Source organism: Giraffa tippelskirchi, chromosome 2 (assembly GCF_054371585.1).
Source record: "Giraffa tippelskirchi isolate mGirTip1 chromosome 2, T2T-mGirTip1v1.2.pri, whole genome shotgun sequence".
NCBI classification, from domain to species: Eukaryota; Metazoa; Chordata; class Mammalia; order Artiodactyla; family Giraffidae; genus Giraffa; species Giraffa tippelskirchi.
This window is the reverse complement of record NC_137276.1, coordinates 198,446,708-198,464,393: the sequence shown is the minus strand read 5'-3', so window position 1 is coordinate 198,464,393 and position 17,686 is coordinate 198,446,708. Positions and strand designations below refer to the sequence as shown.

The 17,686-nt window shown below is 37.1% G+C and overlaps 1 protein-coding gene and 1 long non-coding RNA gene across 3 annotated transcripts in view; one reads left to right on the top strand and one right to left on the bottom strand.

Moving 5' to 3' along the window:
- CADM2 (cell adhesion molecule 2) overlaps positions 1-17,686 on the top strand; it is a 1,189,836-nt gene that overhangs the window by 830,035 nt on the left and 342,115 nt on the right. The window lies entirely within an intron of this gene.
- The window catches only part of LOC145530922 (uncharacterized), a 62,706-nt gene continuing 60,242 nt past the window's right edge, over positions 15,223-17,686 (bottom strand). The window contains exons 7-8 of the long non-coding RNA XR_014072103.1: positions 16,026-16,177; positions 15,223-15,543 (exon numbers count right to left, since the gene is read on the bottom strand). This is a non-coding gene — a long non-coding RNA (uncharacterized LOC145530922). The remainder of the gene's footprint in view (positions 15,544-16,025; positions 16,178-17,686) is intronic.

Genomic DNA, 17,686 nt, shown 5'->3' with positions numbered 1-17,686 from the left:
TCAAGAAACAGTTATTGAAGCTTATGTTTGTTTATCCCTAAGGATGATCTAAGGAAATATGTTGGACATGTTAGAAATATGTAAGGAAATTTAAAACATGTTATGTTTCTATAACTTATACACTAGGGGTCCCAGGTGGAAGGCCCTGAGATGGTACCTTTTATAAAATTAAGATTGTTTTCCTTTTTTAATTTTTTTAAAAGTTAATTTTATTGAAGTATAGTAGAGTTACAAACACATTAGTTTCTACTGTTTCAGCAAAGTGACTCAGTTACACATATAAATATATGCATTATTTTTTCATGTTATTTTCCATTATGGTTTAACACAGGGTATTGAATAGTCCCCTGTGCTATGTAGCAGCATCATGTTGTTCATTTATTCTATATATAATAGTGTGCATCTGCTAATCCCAAAGTCCCAATCAATGCCTCCCCCACCTCCCCCTCTTGGCAACCACAAGTCTGTTCTCTGTGTCTGTGAGTCTGTTTCTATTTCCTAGGTAAGTTCATTTGTGTCACATTTTAGATTCACATATAAGTGATATCATATGATATTTACCTTTCTTTTTCTGACATACTTCAGTTAGTATGATAACATCTAGGTCTATCCATGCTGCTAGAATTGACATTATTTCTTTTAATATGGCTGAGGAGTATTCAACTTTGTTTCTATGTCTTGAACTTTTGTAAATAGTGCTACAATGAATACTGGGGTGCATGTATCTTGCAGAATTAGAGTTTTCTCTGAATATATGTCCAGGAGTGGGATTGCAGCATCATATGGCAACTCTATTTTTAGTTTTTTGAAGAACCCCCATACTGTTATCCATAGTCGATGCACCAATTTACATTTACATCTCCAGTGCAAGTGGATTCCCTTTTCTCTGCACCCTTTCCAGCATTTGTTATTTGTGGACATTTTAGTGGTGCACATTCTGACTGGTGTGAGATGGTACCTCATTGTAGTTTTGATTTGCATTTCTCTAATAATTAGCAAAGTTGAGCATTAAGATTGTTTTCTTAATCCTTTTCTAGTTTATCTCACTTTATGAAAATTGCTGAAGTCATCACTATATATGATGAATCACTAATGTTTTTAAAGATATAAATTATTACTGAATTTTTTCCCTAGACGACAACAATAATTATAACAGCAAAGATGTTTCCTATATGCCAGGCATTACACTAAACAGTTTTTATGTCTTTTCTAATTTAGTCCTCCTAAAACTATTTGAGATAGGTGCTGTTATTATCCTCATTTTTAAAAGTGAGGAAAATGAAACAAAGTTTTAAGAAATATGTTTAAGCTAGCAAATGATTAAGAGGCAGGGGAACAATTCCAAATCTGGCATACTGACTACTGAGTTAAAGCTCTTAATTTTTTAAAACGTCTAAAGATGTCAGGTTAATCAATACAACAATTCATCTAATCCTATTCATTTGTTTAAGTACATTTATCTAGGTTCTATCCACCCAGGCAGGGCTGGGGATGGGAATGGCAGTAAAGCAGAATAGTGATGAGCTGTTATCAGGGGGAAAAAAATGAATTGGACTTACCTTGTTGGGTATATTGGTGAAGAAAATATTCTCCCAGTACACTTTTAGTTGTTTTTCATTCTTATTATTCTTTCTTTTGGCTTTCTCATTCACACACCTTATGTTAACCTCACTTATTCCTTCATGGGAAAGTGAGAAGGTAATTAGTTTTTCAATAACATAAATAATGTTCTAGGAAAGCTTTAGGCATAACTAGTTTAACATGTTTTACTCAGAAGAGGGTAGCAGGGTCAAAAAAGTATATTCATGAAATTTTATTATAAGTCAGTGGGTCAAAATACAGATAATTTTACTTATTTTTAAACTGAAGGTTTATTTGACCTCGTTTCTGGTTTTTATGTCTCACTGTACAAGGGTTTTGACTATATTTGCTTTGTGGAGGTTTTTGGTGTTTTGTTGTTGTTGTTCAGTTGCCCAGTCGTGTCTGACTCTTTCCTACCCCATGGACTGCAGCATGCCAGGCCTCCCTGTCCCTCACCATCTCCTAGAGTTTGCCCAAGTTCATGTTCATTGCATCAGTGATTCCATCCAGCTATCTCACCCTCTGATGTCCTCTTCTCCTTCTGTTCTTGATCTTTCCCAGCATCAGGGACTTTTCCAATGAGTCATCTGTTCACATCAGATGGCCAAAATACTACAGCTTCAGCATCAGTCCTTCCAGTGAGTATTCAGGGTTGGTCTCCCTTAAGATTGCCTGGCTTGATCTTGCCGTCCAAGTGCCTTTTAGGATTCTTCTCCAGCACTACAGTCCAAAGGCATCAATTATTTGGTGTTCTGCCTTTCCTTATGGTCCAGTTTTCGCAACCATGGATGACCACTGGGAAGACCATAGCCTTAACTACATGGACCTTTGTCAGCAAAGTATTTGCTCTGCTTTTCAACATACTGTCTAGGTTTGTCATCACTTTCCTGCCAAGAAGCAATTGTTTTCTGATTTTGGAGCCCAAGAAGAGGAAATCTGTATTCTCAGTATTCACTACTTTACAAATGCCCCTCTTCAGTTTACACATTACAAACTAGTATGGTTCAGAATGGAAAGAAAATTATATTTTCAAACTTAAAAGAATGTTATTTTTCACATGATTTAATGAGCTTCCTTATCCCCTTCTCCTTTCTTTTTAAAATTCAAATACAGTCGAGTTTTCTTGTGGACATTGGATAAACTTATCTCATTTGCCACCAAAACATGGTACAACTTTGTACAGCAATTAAAAATTACTTTATACAACATTACTCTAAGTTTATAACCTCATTTCATTCATAAATAAATCATTGTACTACTTTTTATTCTATATAAACACATCTCATCCAAAAGGCAAGATCTTCTGGAACGCTATTTAGTTGGCTCGTGTCATTCTATTATGTTAATAAAATTGGTATTTACTTATTCTAGAGCTGTTGTATGGTGGTTTAGAAAGTCTGTAATTAAAACCCCAAGGTTTGTGGCTTCTTACAGGTTTCTAAACAGAAACAATCTGTAACAAGGAGAAATACAGTGATCAATTTATAACAGTTAGACATTTTGGGGCATTTTCAGAACAAGTGCTATAAGGCTAACAGCTAAATTACACTAAAAATAAATTCAAGTATATTTTTCAAATCAGATAGATTGATGATTATAGGTTTTTAATGAAAAAAAAATCCTTTCACTAGACAGCATAGTGTAACACATTTATCAGGAGCAAAGTGTAATGTTAAAGGCTTTGGAGGTTATCAGAATACCTGGGTTTTAGTATCTGCTCTTCTACTTATCTCATACCAGTAAAATAGGGATAAAAATATCAGTACTACCTATGTTATAGAGTTACAATGATCAAAAGAGCATATGAAAGTACCTTTAAAACAACCAATTAATATCCAGATATAAATTTTTTAATTATATAAGGTATTTTTTTATATTTTAAATTTTTGTTAGTCTGATTGATTTACAATGTTATGTTAATTTCTGCTGTACAGTAAAATGAATCAATTATACATATATCCACTCTTTTACATTATTTTTCATATACGTCATTACAGAGTATTGAGTAGAGTTCCATGTGATCTACAGTGGTGCTATAAAATTGGGGTTTAGTCTCTAAGTTGACTCTTTGCGACCCCATGGACAGTAACCCACTTTCCAGGCAAGAATATTGGAGTGGGTTACCATTTCCTTCTCCAGAGGACCTTCCCCACCCAGAGATTCTGCATTGCAGGAGGATTCTTTACCAACTGAGCCTCCAGGGAAGCCATGCTATACAATAAGTCCTTATTAATTACCTATTTTATATACAGTAGTGTGTGTATGGGCTTCCCAGGTGGCGCTAGTAGTAAAGAACCCAGCTTCAAATGCAAGAGACATAAGAGACCTGGGTTCGATCCCTGGGTTGGGAAGATCCCCTGAAAGAGGGTACAACAACTCACTCCAGTATTCTTGCCTGGAGAATCCTGTGTACAAAGGAGCCTGACTGGCTATGCTTCATAGGGTGACAAAGAGATGGACATGAGTGAAGAGACTTAGCACACACGCATATATAATAGTGTGTATATGTAAAGGGCTTCCCAGGTGGCACTAGTGGTAAAGAATCCTCCTGCCAATGCAGGAGGTGCAACAAACTAGGTTCGATCCTTGGGGTGGGAAGATCCCATGGAATAGGAAATGGCAACCTGCTCCAGTATTCTTGCCTGGAAAATTCCATAGACAGAGAAGCCTGGCAGACTATAGTCATGGAGCCACAAAGAGTCAGACATGACTGAGTGACTGAGCCCACACATATGTAAAACTCAATCTTCCAATCTGTCTTCCCTCTTTCTCCTCTGGTAACCGTAAGATTGTTTCCCACATCTGTGACTCTACTTCTGTTTTGTAAATAAGTTAATTTGTACCATTTTTTAAGATTCCACATATAAGTGATAATATGTCTTTGTCTCATATACTTCATCCAGTATGAAAGTTCTTTGTTGTTGTTTAGTTGCTAAGTCATGTCCGACTCTTTTGCAACCCCATGGACTATAGCCCGCTAAGCTCCTCTGTCCATGAGAATTTCCCAGGCAAGAATTTCCTTCTCCTGGGGATCTTCCCTGACCCAGAGATTGAACCTGCATCTCCTTCATTGGCAGGCAGATTCTTTACCACTGAGCTACCAGGGAAGCCCATGACAATCTCTAGGGGTATCCATGTTCCTGCATTATTTTGTTCTTTGTTAAGTTTGAGTAATATTTCATTATATATAACTGCTACATCTCCTTTATTCATTCCTCTGTTAATGGACTTTAGGTTGCTTCCATGCCCTGACTGTTATAAATAGTGTTCCAGTGAACATTGTGGTATGTATCTTTTCAAATTATGGTTTTCCCCAGGTATATGCCCAGGAGTGGGATTGCTTTGGTGTCACAGCAATGGCAACATACCATGGGATCATATGGTAGCTCCATTTTTACCTTTTTAAGGAACTTCCCTACTGTTCTTCATAAGTACAAAGTGAAGTCGCTCAGTCGTGTCTGACTCTTTGCAATCCCATAGACTGTAGCCTACCAGGCTCCTCTGTCCATGGAATTTTCCAGGCAAGAGTACTGGAGTGGGTTGCCATTTCCTTCTCCAGGGGATCTTCCCAACCCAGGGATTGTAACCTGGGTCTCCCACATTGCAGTCAGATGCTTTACTGTCTGAGCTACCAGGGAAGACTACATTCCCACAAACAGTGTAGGAGTAATGTCTTTTCTCCACACCCTCTCTAGAATTTATTGCTTGTAGATTTTTCATGATAGGCAATCTGACCAGTGTGAGGTGATACCTTACTATAGTGTTGATTCACATTTCTCTAATAATAATAAGTTTTAATGCTGAGCACATTTTTACTTACCTTTTGTGCATGTATATGTTTTCTTTAGAAAATGCTTATTTAGATCTTCCACACATTTTTTGATTGAATTTTTTTTTTTCCCTGATATTGAGCTGTGTGAGCTGTTTGTATGTTTTGAAGATGAATCCCTTGTTGGTCACTTTATTTGCATATATTTTCTCCCATTTTGTGGGTTGCCTTTTCATTTTGTTTAGACTGCATCTTCTTTCCCTAAAATAATTCTGATCTACATTTTTTATTCTTATAATTGAAATGCTTCAGTTATAAGTAATTCATGGAGGAGAAAACATTATTAAAAAAAATTTTTGAGGAATAACATGCTAAAAGTCATAGAAAAACCTGCACATCTTAATTGTATATTCTAGTTATTATTATTTTTTTAACACACCAGAATAAAACTACTTATGCATAGATTCTTGATATAATTCAACATGAGGTTATTTTAGTAACATCAAAGCAGTAATAAAGTGTGTGGCATAAGCTAATTTAGCTCATTATTTATGTACTTTTCCATTCTGGGTAAATAAAAACCACCTACTATCAGAGTAGGATTCCAAATTTTTTCCATGTAATCTGTTTTCTTCAAAATGGGATGATCATATGATGGACATTGGGTTCACTTAATAAATACTCTCTTTAGATACAAGGCAGGAATACGGTTTAACTTAAATAATTACCAAATAGTGCATAATTATCTTCCATCTTAGTCGAAAGTAATCTTGGGAAAGATGGTCAAATCTCTTGGCTGCCTAACCAAAGTATGAGAATCCTAGTATGCATTCACAATGACACATGAACTAGTTTCTGATAGCATATTCAAATGGATACTGTGCAATAGTCAAATACCTGTGTATCTGAATACACCTTCCCCTAAAAATAAAGACAGGAATTTTTATGTAATCTGATGTTTGACTCATTGTAAACTAGAAATTTATCTTCAAATAAAATGTTATGCTTCATGCATGAAATAGTTTCTTCCTTATACACCTAGGGGATAAATTTAGATTTAGGTGAAATATAACTATACAGCTAAAGATAGATAAATTTTAAAACTCCTTAAAAGCCTTTCAAAAAGTGTTAACAAAAACTTTGAGGTTTTTCACATGAAAATCTTATTTAATACATTTATTATAGCCAAGAGATCATTTCAGCATAATAATTTGACTTCATATTTATTAGAGCAAAATATGTTTAATGAATATTTCTTGTATAGCTATTTAAATCATCATAATTCAGCTCAACTCGTTTATTTTAAATAAAGCAGGCAAATTGGGAGAAGTCAAGTTTTAAAAAGTCCTAGCAATTTTTAGGAGATTCCTTAAAAAAAAAATAAAACAAATATGCTCACAGCTTAGTAGAGATATACTGAAATAAAACGTATATTCTTTATAAACTGCAATTGTTCTGTTTTAAAATGTAGCAACTGGAAATGTGTTTAGTGACACATTCATTTAATCACATTTAATTATTCTTCTGTTTATTTCCAAAATATTTGTTGAATATGTGTGTAAATTACTAGTTAAAAATAATGATAGCATATTTTATATATAAAGTAAAATCTAAAATATTAAGACATGTTCAAAAATGAATATATCTTTAGGATTTAGTTTCAAAAGATGACACTGATTTTTGCAAAAACTTTTCCCCAAAGGATAAACATCACAATTTTGCCCTAGAGTATTCTATTTATAATTGACTTCCACATAACATAATTGAATGGAAGATTGCATTATCAGTTTACATAGTATGTTATTAAACTTTTACTCATAGTGATTTATATACAAAAACAATTTTGAAAGAATAGATTCATGTTGTTTTTGTTGTCAAAAATTATCTGTGGCCTTAAAAGATACTATCATCTTGAAATAGGTTGAAATATGGCCACTAAGTTTTAAGATATCAATCATATTATCACTTCTAAAACTGGCAGAGAAATGACTACACTACGATATATTTTATGTTACTGTGGTTTAAACAAATTAGACAGGATTCATTTACTTTTAAAATTATATAACTGCCTCACTTCATCAGTATTTTGTACAAATATATATGACAGATCCAAAATTAACTTGTACATATAATTGAGAAAGAGAAAGAAGTAAGGAGAAATAATAAAATGGCTGGAAAATGAATAGAAGTGAAGTGAAGTGAAGTGAAGTCGCTCAGTCGTGTCCGACTCTTTGCGACCCCATGGACTGCAGCCTACCAGGCTCCTCCATCCATGGGATTTTCCAGGCAAGAGTACTGGAGTGGGTTGCCATTTCCTTCTCCAGGAGATCTTCCCGACTCAGGGTTTGAACCCGGGTCTCCTACGAACCCGGGTCTCCCGCATTGTAGGCAGACGCTTTACCGTCTGAGCCACCAGGGAAGTCTGGAAAATTAATAAGATGACAATAAAATTATTGAAAATATATATAAAATGCAAGCTGTATTCATTGTGGGGAAAACAGTGTCAGAGAATGTTCTTATCTTGAAGATAATAAAACTACTTTAATTTTAAATGCCAAAGCACTTATATTTACAGGTGAGGAAGCACTGAGAATAGGTAAAATCAAACAATTGCCTCAACATGAATAAAAAAGTAGATATCTCATAAGAGAATCTATTAGTGGTAATTTTAAAAAAATGTGACACCCAAGTTTGCATTCAAAACAATTATCAATTAATTTATTTCAGTTATTAAGAGTCATGAGCATAGGGTAGATGAGATCTCTGATATGAGATGAAGACATTTAATTCTTACTCTTGCAAATAGATTTAGCTTAATCGTATAATTTTACCTTGGAAACAGCTCTGCTACCTCTAGATAAAGTGTGCTATTCGTACTCACGTTAACTTATGGAATGTTTTACTCTTCCAATATATAAACAATTTGTTCTGGTTGCATACTTTGTCCCAATGAAAGCTGTACTAGCAAACTGACTAGTTTGTTCCAATAGTTTAAGTCATAAATCAGGTATAATAAATGTTTTCTGACAATGTGGACATCAAATAACTCGCATTTTTTTCCACACTAATTCCAAAGGTTTGCTTTAGTGAGTATTTTTTCAGTGTTCAGTGACTTTTCTTCATATTTGTTGAGAGACTTTAATTTTGCTCCACTTTGGTTCTTACCATGACCAATTTCACTGTCTTTTTATTCTCTCTCTTCATTTTTGCTTCTTCCCTGAAACTATAAGGAATAGGAGGACCTAATTATCTTGTATTGTCTGGACGTTTACCAAGATTTTCTAGTTTTTCCAAATTACCATAACAATTCACATCACTATGTATGGACAAGTCCCTACTGTATGCAGTATCTTCTGTAATGGAAAAGGACTGAATCACTTTGCTGTACACCAGAAGCTAACACAACATTGTAAATCAATTATACTTCAATTAAAAAAAAACTTTAACAAAAGAAATTTCAATTCTGTAAGTCAGCTGTCTTCATTCCATTAATTGTGCTTCTCCTGTAGAAGGCATTTGTCCCATGGTTCATTTCAATTCAGTCACTCAGTCGTGTATGACTATTTGTGACCTCATGGACTGCAGCACACCAGGCCTCACTGTCCATTGCCAACTCCCGCAGCTTGCTCAAACTCATGTCCATTGAGTCAGTGATGCCATCCAACCCTACCAAGAAGTACTTGAAGCCAACTTCCTTCTGGCTATCTTAAGTAGTTCTGTAGTTTCCCAGCTCAGATTAATTCCTCATATCTGATATTGATATGTATGTTTACTTTTAAATCATATTCTCTACACTCAGAGTTCAACTCTACATGCACTTGATCTAGAAACTGATACCTTATGGTGAACAGTGTCAGATTTGTGATCTCTGAAGGAGAAGATTTAGCTTTGGGACCAGGGACCAGGCTTGATCACTCAAGAGCTTTTGTGTAGCAGTGTTTTATTAAAGTTTAAAAAGAGACAGAGAAAGCTTCTGACATAGATATCAGAAGGAGAACAGAGATTGCCCCCCTCACTAGTCTTAGCAAGGAAATTATACACTTTTTAAATTGGTTATTACAATAAATCAAAAGAATGTCTCAAGGTTGTAAACATCTTACTAGACCTACTCCCATAATTTACACTTTAAGTTAACAGGATTAGTCAGGAGGTTCTCAAGGAGAAACATGTCCTCAAGCAGGATACATTTTTGTTGTATAATCCTTACTAAGACTAAGGAATGTAGAAAAAAAGTTTGTCCTTTCCTCCTCCTTGAGAATTCCAGACTCCTCTCTCCTCCTCAGGGACCATGGACTTCTTATCAACCTACCTAGGAATTGACTCTCTCATTCTCCCCTTTTCTTTTAGGAAAATTATGTTGCCAAGGGAAAGGGGCATCGTTTTCATTTTATAACTACTTCCTACTGTGATGGGGGGCTGTCCCTAAATTGTTGAGGCAATATATTCTTCTAATCCTCATACTGAGGGTCTCTGGTCCAGGGGCCCCAAGTAATAGTTGGAGGAGGTTGTGGCCTTCGTAGGAGCTTGAACAACAATTTGTAACCTAAAAGCTTTCAGATGGTTAGAAACAAACCACATTATATAGTTACAGATGTAAGGCAAAATAGTTATTAAACCAAGTTAAAACATAATCAAAATTAAAAGTCACATTATGTCCATAGTTACATCAGTCCATTTTAGGATTGTTAGATGTCATCAGATCAAGAAGAAAAGTCATATAAGATTGTTGTTGGTGAAGGTTTTTGCAGAGTTGAAGAAAGTCCTTTCCTTGAAGCAGAGAAAACCACAATGGGAAGTCTTCAACTGATGAAGGAGGGGGCACTCCACAGACCCAGCAGTTAGACTGATTGTGGATGCTGGGTCAGGGGTCACCTCCCAGAGTTCTCGTAATGTCTGTTGAAAAGCTGAAAGCTGGGTCTCATAGTTAGCTAATTCTAAGGCTTCAGGATCTATGACAATATATGTGCACAAAAAAGTTCTGTCATAGAGACAGTCCCTTCTTCTTAGGGGCAGTTCAAGCCCTCATTAAAGCTATGGGTCAAACTTTAACCCAACTGTCTTGTGTTTCCTGAGTTAGCTTACATGGGTCTCTTTTAATAATGTCATTAGCCTTTTCAACTTTTTCTGAAGATTAGGGTCTCCAGGAACAGTGTAAGTGATATTCTATTCCTCGAGCTTTCAACACTCCTTGAGTTACGGTAGCTTTAAAGACGGAACATTGTTTCTCTGAACTTTAGAGTTTAAGAGGGATGCCTACAATCGTGAGAAGTCAGTACAGTAAGATTTCGCCCATTCTTTAACCTCAGGCTTTAGTGAATACTGCTTTTGATGTGGAAATAGATGAGGGTCTTTGAGCTTGTTAAAGACAGGAACAGTATTTTGTGCTCAACTCGCAGTTTTTTTTTCATCAGTCCACACTCTAGGATTTACATTTTGTTCAATTAAAAAGAGTTGGTTCCATATTTATGAAAACAGAGGTCTGGACCTTGCTTAGTATATTGCTCCCCACAAGGGGTGAGGGAGATTCTGGCAAGATCAGAAACTCATGAAAAAATAGGAAAATAGCACAGATTCCCAGCTGCAGCTTAAAGGGTGAGTGAAATAAGAGTATTTGGCTCATCCAGACAGCCCCATAAGGGTAGGAAAGCAGATCAGGGATTGGGAGGAAAGCAGACCAGGGGCTTCAGTGAGCACAGAGAAAGTTTCCCTAGTGTCCAAAAGAAATCAACTGATCCCCCCCCCCCACAGTTATTAGTATTCAAGGTTCCTCAGGTGTAATTAGGACAGGGGCTTGTGTGGGGACCCCCAGGCACCTTTAGTCCCGATTGTCTTGAGAGTTCAAACCCTGGGGCCCATGCCTCAGAGGGCCGTCCCTTCTCCAGTGTGGTCCTTGCAGACTGGGCATGGATGCCTGAGGCATCCCGCTTGAGATGCCCCTCCTTCCCACAGTAATAACAAGTCTGTCCTTTTTCACCTGGGTCCCTCTGGGTATTTTTCCTCAGGATGTTTCAGAGTAGATCCAATAGCCATTCTGGGGCTTCAGTTTTTTGCCTGGTTCTTTTTTCCTCCTGTTTTCCTCCTCATATTCTCTATCATAATATACCATCTAAGCCAGTTGCAACAGTTTTTTTAAAGACTGATTTGATCCAAATGCCTGTTTTCATAACTTATAGCAGATATCTGGAGCTGACTAAGTGAGAAATCTATCTTTTAAGATCATTTCTCCCTCTGCACTTTCAGGATCAGAGTCAGTAAGCTTCCAGAGAGCCTCCCGTAGCCTATCTAGGAATTTACCAGGAGTTTCCTTCTCTCCTTGTTCTATGTCAGTCAGCTTAGCATAGTCGAAAGTCTTACTGTGTGCTCGCTTGAGTCCTTCAAGAATATATCTGACAAAGAGGCTCTGTTATGGAAACTGCTTGGCTCCCAGTAGGGAGGAGGGCTATTTCGTGCTCCCTCTTTCCACTTGCCTTCAAACCATTCATCTCCAAAAGCAGTAGCTTCCCTAAAACTCAAGCTCTTGAGTCGGGAGTCAGCATCTGTCCCAAAACATACAATACATCTCTCCAAGTAAGCTCATAAAATAAAGTTAGTCCCATAAAGGTTTCTGTGTACTTTTTGGATCCTTTAAATAATCTTGACCTCAATTGGGACTGTTTGAATTTCTACCAAGACTGAGGCAATCCTTCCTGGAAGGGTGCCCTAATTCTCAGCCTGTTCAGTTGGGAGCCCCAGATACAGGGGCAAAGTAAGAGAACAGGAGGCAGCTGAATGTTTCACACCCAAATCTGCACCCTTAGGACATAAGTCTGGCATGTCTCGAGGAGAGAGAAAGAGCAACTCACATGTCACTTATACCCATTTCTCTTGTTTTCTACAGAACTGGTCTAATAGTAAAACAGTATTATAATTGAGACCTTTCAACAGGCCAGAGTTTCCCATTTTCCAAAGGATACTGTGGCCATTCAGTATCACAGAGAATCAAGTGTGTCTTTTTAAACTCTGAGTATCAAACGTCCCAGTTTTTTAAAATACATTTTAAAGAAGTTGTTCTGGAACTGCTAGCTCCCATCAGTAAGAAACAAAACAGAGGCATCAGCAGCCATGGCTTCTTTCCACTGGAGGCGTCCCTCCCTGCTTTAGATGGGGTTTAGACAGACTTTCTACTGAAGCTTTCCTTCCCTGTTCGAACTTAGTCTGTCCCTTACCGATGCAGGTGCCTTACTCATCCCTCCGCTTCTACCACCGAGGTGGGGTGGAGATACACCAGGGATAGACCTGATGGCATCCCAAACTGATTTAATTCCATAACACCGCGACCTTTATCTGATTTTTGCTCTTCCTCTGATGCCACCTGGAGTGCAACAGAGTAGCCTTCCAGAATGCCTCCCAAGCTAGGACTACTAGGGGAAGCATTCGTGTTCCATTTGCCTGTGCACATTCCTGAGTATAGTCTTCACTGCAATACAAGCACTGAGTTATACAGGGATGAGCAACAACCAAGATGTCCCTTCTGAGTGTCACCACACCAGTATAGCAAAAGAGGTGGTGGAGGGTTGGCCAGTGAGGAAAGGGTGATTTTTGTCCTCCAGCTATTAAGGCCAATCCTTCCAGTCCATTTCCACAGATTCCACAAAAGGAATATCTAAGGACTTCAGACAAAAGCCATCGGAGAGCCTCCTCTGGTCCATTAAGAGCTAGCGTTACCGAAGGAACAAGCCCACTGTACTTCCAATCTGGGATTCTCGACCTAGAAACCTTGTGGTCACTAGCAGCACTTCCATCCATATAGTTTGGAGGTACAGCTATGACAATGACTCACTTTTAGGACTCTGGCCCCTGAGGAAGGCAGCCAAGAGAGTGACTTCTAGCCTGAGAGATGTTCATGGAGCTAGAGCTCCTCCTTGCTCCCAGATGTGCTCTTAGCAAGCCTGGGTTTCCCATGGCTACCAAGTTTGGGGTCTAAGTAAAAGTACACAGCAATAGTATGGATCACAAGTCCCTTGGAAGTCTATGATTTGACAGATTAGGTTAGTAGTTCTAATTCCCCATGTAATTATGAAACGGTCAGAGACCAGGAAAAGCTGACTGAAGAAGGAAAGTTCAGTCCATACGCTTCACTCATTTCTGGTTGCTCCCCTCACAGGGACGTTGGGTGTCTCTTGGCATTGGCAAGCTGGTATAAACTCTCGACAAGGCTCCTGTTATTGGGGCTGCCTTCAGTCATTACGAGGCACCTCGAAACAGCAGAGCAGGGCTCAACACTTGCTTCAAGCAGGGCGTGTCATTCATTCACACAAGCACACTGTAGAGTTGATAAAGTAAAGCAGAAAATGTGTATACTGAGAAAGCACAGAGGCTAGAGTTCTTGAGTATTCTTACCTTGTGCTGAAGATCCCAGACGAGCCCACAAGATGATAACTTATGGGGAACAGTGTGGGATTCGTGATCTCCGAAGAAGATTTAACTTTGGGACAAGGGACCAGGCTCGATCACTCAAGAGCATTTGTGTAGCCGAGTTTTATTAAAGTACAAAAAGGGACAGAGAAAGCTTCTGACAGACATCTGAAGGGGGACAAAGAGTGTCCCCCTCGCTAGTCTTGGCAAGGGAATTACATGCTTTTTTAATTGGTTATTACAATAAATCAAAAGACTGTCTCTAGGTTGTAAAGATCTTACTAGATCCACTCCCATAATATACACTTTAAGATAACAGGATTAGTCAGAAGGTTCTCAAGAAGGAGAAACATGCTCTCAAGCAGGACACATTGTTGTTATATAATCCTTACTAAGACTAAGGAATGTAGGAAAAAAAAAAAAGCCTGTCCTTTCCTCCTCCTTGAAAATTCCAGACCCCTTTCTCCTCTTCCTCCTCTTCCTCCTCCTCCTCCTCCTCCTCCTCCTCCTCCTCCTCAGGGACCCCGGACTTCTTATCAACCTACCTAGGAAATGACTCTCTCAAAACTTTTCCAGAAGAGCCCAAATAAGCATCAGTAATTGTCCAGGGAAATAATTTTCCTTCCCCTTTCTACAAGTCGACAGAAACTTTGTGCCTTTCATATACTTACTGAGATACCTAATGCACTTAGTAAGATTTAATTGAATGCTGCTATGAGCTTTGTTCAATACTGATATATAAATTAATAGAGCCATGAGCAAAGAGTTGAAATTCTTCAAGCATGTGACCTAAGCATCTTGGAAGTTTAGACTTTTTTTCTTTTTATCAGTATAAGGAAATCATTTCAGCCAACAAGTATCTTGTTTCTATTTTTAAAATTTCTCCATATGATTGATAACTGCATTGGTACAGAGTCACCTATTCCTGTCTCAGATAATTTATTTTCTCTTGGAGAAAAAAATAAGAGTGACTCTTATTGTTTGATTGCCAAACAACAAATTATCTCACATATGGAAAATTCTCCTACCTGTGCCAGGACCACTTGGCACTCATACTATTCAAACTGAGATTTAAAAATCTACTTGTTACTCCCTTCCTTTGAGTTATATGTTTTACTCTTTCACTTACTTAGAAAATACAATTGAAGCTAAAATATATAATTTACTTTCTTTGAAAAGTTATCCTGTAGCTCATAAAGACAACTGGAAACTACTATTTTCATAAATCATTTGAATTTTAAGGAATCATGTAGAGGATTTCTAAATTCAAAACACTTCTTTCTAAAAATTATTACTTCCTTAAAAGTTCTTGAGTGATATAAGATACATATTTTTCTAGTAAGTTGATTATCTATTATGTGTTAAGCACAGGTCTAGCAGGTAGGAACACAAAGGGCTTTGTCTAGGAATATCTAACACTCACTCATTTCCTATTACCAGATTATAGAATACAAGAGCACACACTGATATTTCAAGAATTTTAAAATGAGTATGCTGTTATTTTATTTTCCTTGTTAAAGGCTTGGTTTATGGATCTACTAGCATTATGACAGTGTCATCTAGTGGTTCCTACACCAGATCGTAGGCACTTGCCTGTGTAGGTATTCTTTTACTTCCAGACAATGAATTTCACCTGATAAAGCAAGTTATACATGTTATGCATACATATCTTTCTATACACATTATCCTTCCTGGAGCCTTGTATTAAAAGCCACCATAAAGAAACATTCTCAATAGGTCACTTGAATATAATGATCTGATTGTATCTGTCTCTCCATGCTATAAAGCCCATTGTGAACCTTTAAGAAATAGATAAAAACATAAGTTGAATTAGTGCTTTTAAATTAAGTATCAGTAACTTAAATTATAATTTTATTGTAGTTTTTATTGATACTTTATTGATAACATTCAAGAGAGTGTATGTGCACGTGCATAGTTGCTTCACTCATGTCTGACTCTTTGCGACCCTATAGACTGTAGCCCTCGAGGCTCCTCTGTCCATAGGATTCTCCAGGCAAAAATACTAGATTGGGTTTCCGTGCAACCTTCCAGGGGATCTTCCTAACCCAGGGATAGAACCTGTATTTCTTATGACTCCTACATTTGTAGGCAGTTTCTTTATCACTAGCACCACCTGGGAAACCCATTCAAGAGAGTAATTACTCATAACTTTTAATCCTAGTAATTACTTAGGATTAAAACACATAATCTGAGACATCATGAAAACTATTTTTGCAAAACAGATCTGAAATTTATCTTTCCCACATTAAAAATTACTTACGTCCCAATACAGTGCTAGAGTTTCAATCAACGATCCTGTGACACTCTCGAATCCAAAGATAAAGGTCATCTACAGAACATAGATAAAGCTTTGTAATGGGGGCTTGTTGGAGCAGTTCTCAAGTTCCTGTGCAGCACCATCATTCCAGTTTTCTTTAAAAGATAATATATTTTTGTGTGAGATTTTTCTCCTCTGTCTGCTTATTATTTATGTACCTCATTAATTTTGTTCTACTATGTGATTGCATTTTGTTTTCTTTTTCTGAGTCTACCAGTTTTTGCAAATTTATGACCTGAGCAACTCACATTACTCTCTGGGTGGTTTATGTAAATAATAATAATAAAAACCCCTGAAGCTTTATCCCTGTTCCCAGTGGTATCCCACTGACCTCTTTTCAGCTTGAAAAGGTTCTATCTATGGCTGATTTTTTTTATTTCCTCCCACTGGCAATTTTCAGCCTACTGTGCTTCTTCATCTGATTTCTTGACTCTTTCTTGACTTAAGAATTAATTATTGAAATGTATCAGATGCACTCTGAAAATGTCAGTGCATTTGGTTGGATTTCCTAAGACGCACTGTTTTTCAGCCAACATGATATTGGAACTGAATTTCAAGTAGTGCTTTTCTTTACACATCACTTTCACAGGAAATACAAAACATAATGCAGATGATCTATACCATCTCTGAAAAGGTTTGTGTGGTAGAAAGCCGTTTGTCTCTATCACTTTAAAGCAGAATGTTTACCTTTGTATTTTAGTGCCTTTTTTTCTCATTGAAACTTTAATAAACACTTTGTATAGAACTACAAGAGACTCACAGAAGCTGTTTATCTATCCTCCAGGCTCCAAACCAGCCTATAGCTAATTTAATCTGTCCAATTGAGATGGTTATTGATCCTGGTATAAAAGGAATCCACAATCTCTCTTGTATTTGGTGGAATATTCTACAAGCCTTATTCTCACAAACTCAGACATAAGAATGCATACACTGAATAGCACAACAAGGCAGCTTGAGACTGAAAGCAGTTTAAACACAAAGATTAAAATCACCTGAAGAGAGATTCAAATGCATTTATTAAAACAGTCTAGGTGTGGGTTTAAGAAGGGAAGGTCTGCTTTAATTTACAAGACATAATTTTAAAAGAATATTAATAAGATTATGTTTTAAAAAGCTTATACTTCATACTTATTTATTAACTTCTAAAATAATTATTAGGCATATGGCTACCCACTCCAGTATTCTTGCCTGGAGAATCTCATGAACAGGAGTCTGATGGACTACAGTCCATGTGGTTGCACAGTCGGACACAAATAAGCACACCCCTCAAGTTAACTGTAGGCCAAGCTCTGTTTCAGGTGCTTCATTTTCACTGGTGTATATCACAAAGGAGACAAAATCTCTATCCTTACAGAACACATGCTCTAGTGGAGACGGGGGATAGACAAGCAACAACACAGCCGAATAAGGAAACTATAATTGTGTTGAAGGTGATTAGTACTATAAAGAAAACACAGGGAATGAGATTTAGATATGCCTGGATGTGGGAGGATTGCTATTTTTTTTAATTAGTTTATTTTCTATTTTTTAACTTTACAATATTGTATTTGTTTTGCCATACATTGATATGAATCCACCATGGGTGTACATGTTTAGGATTGCTG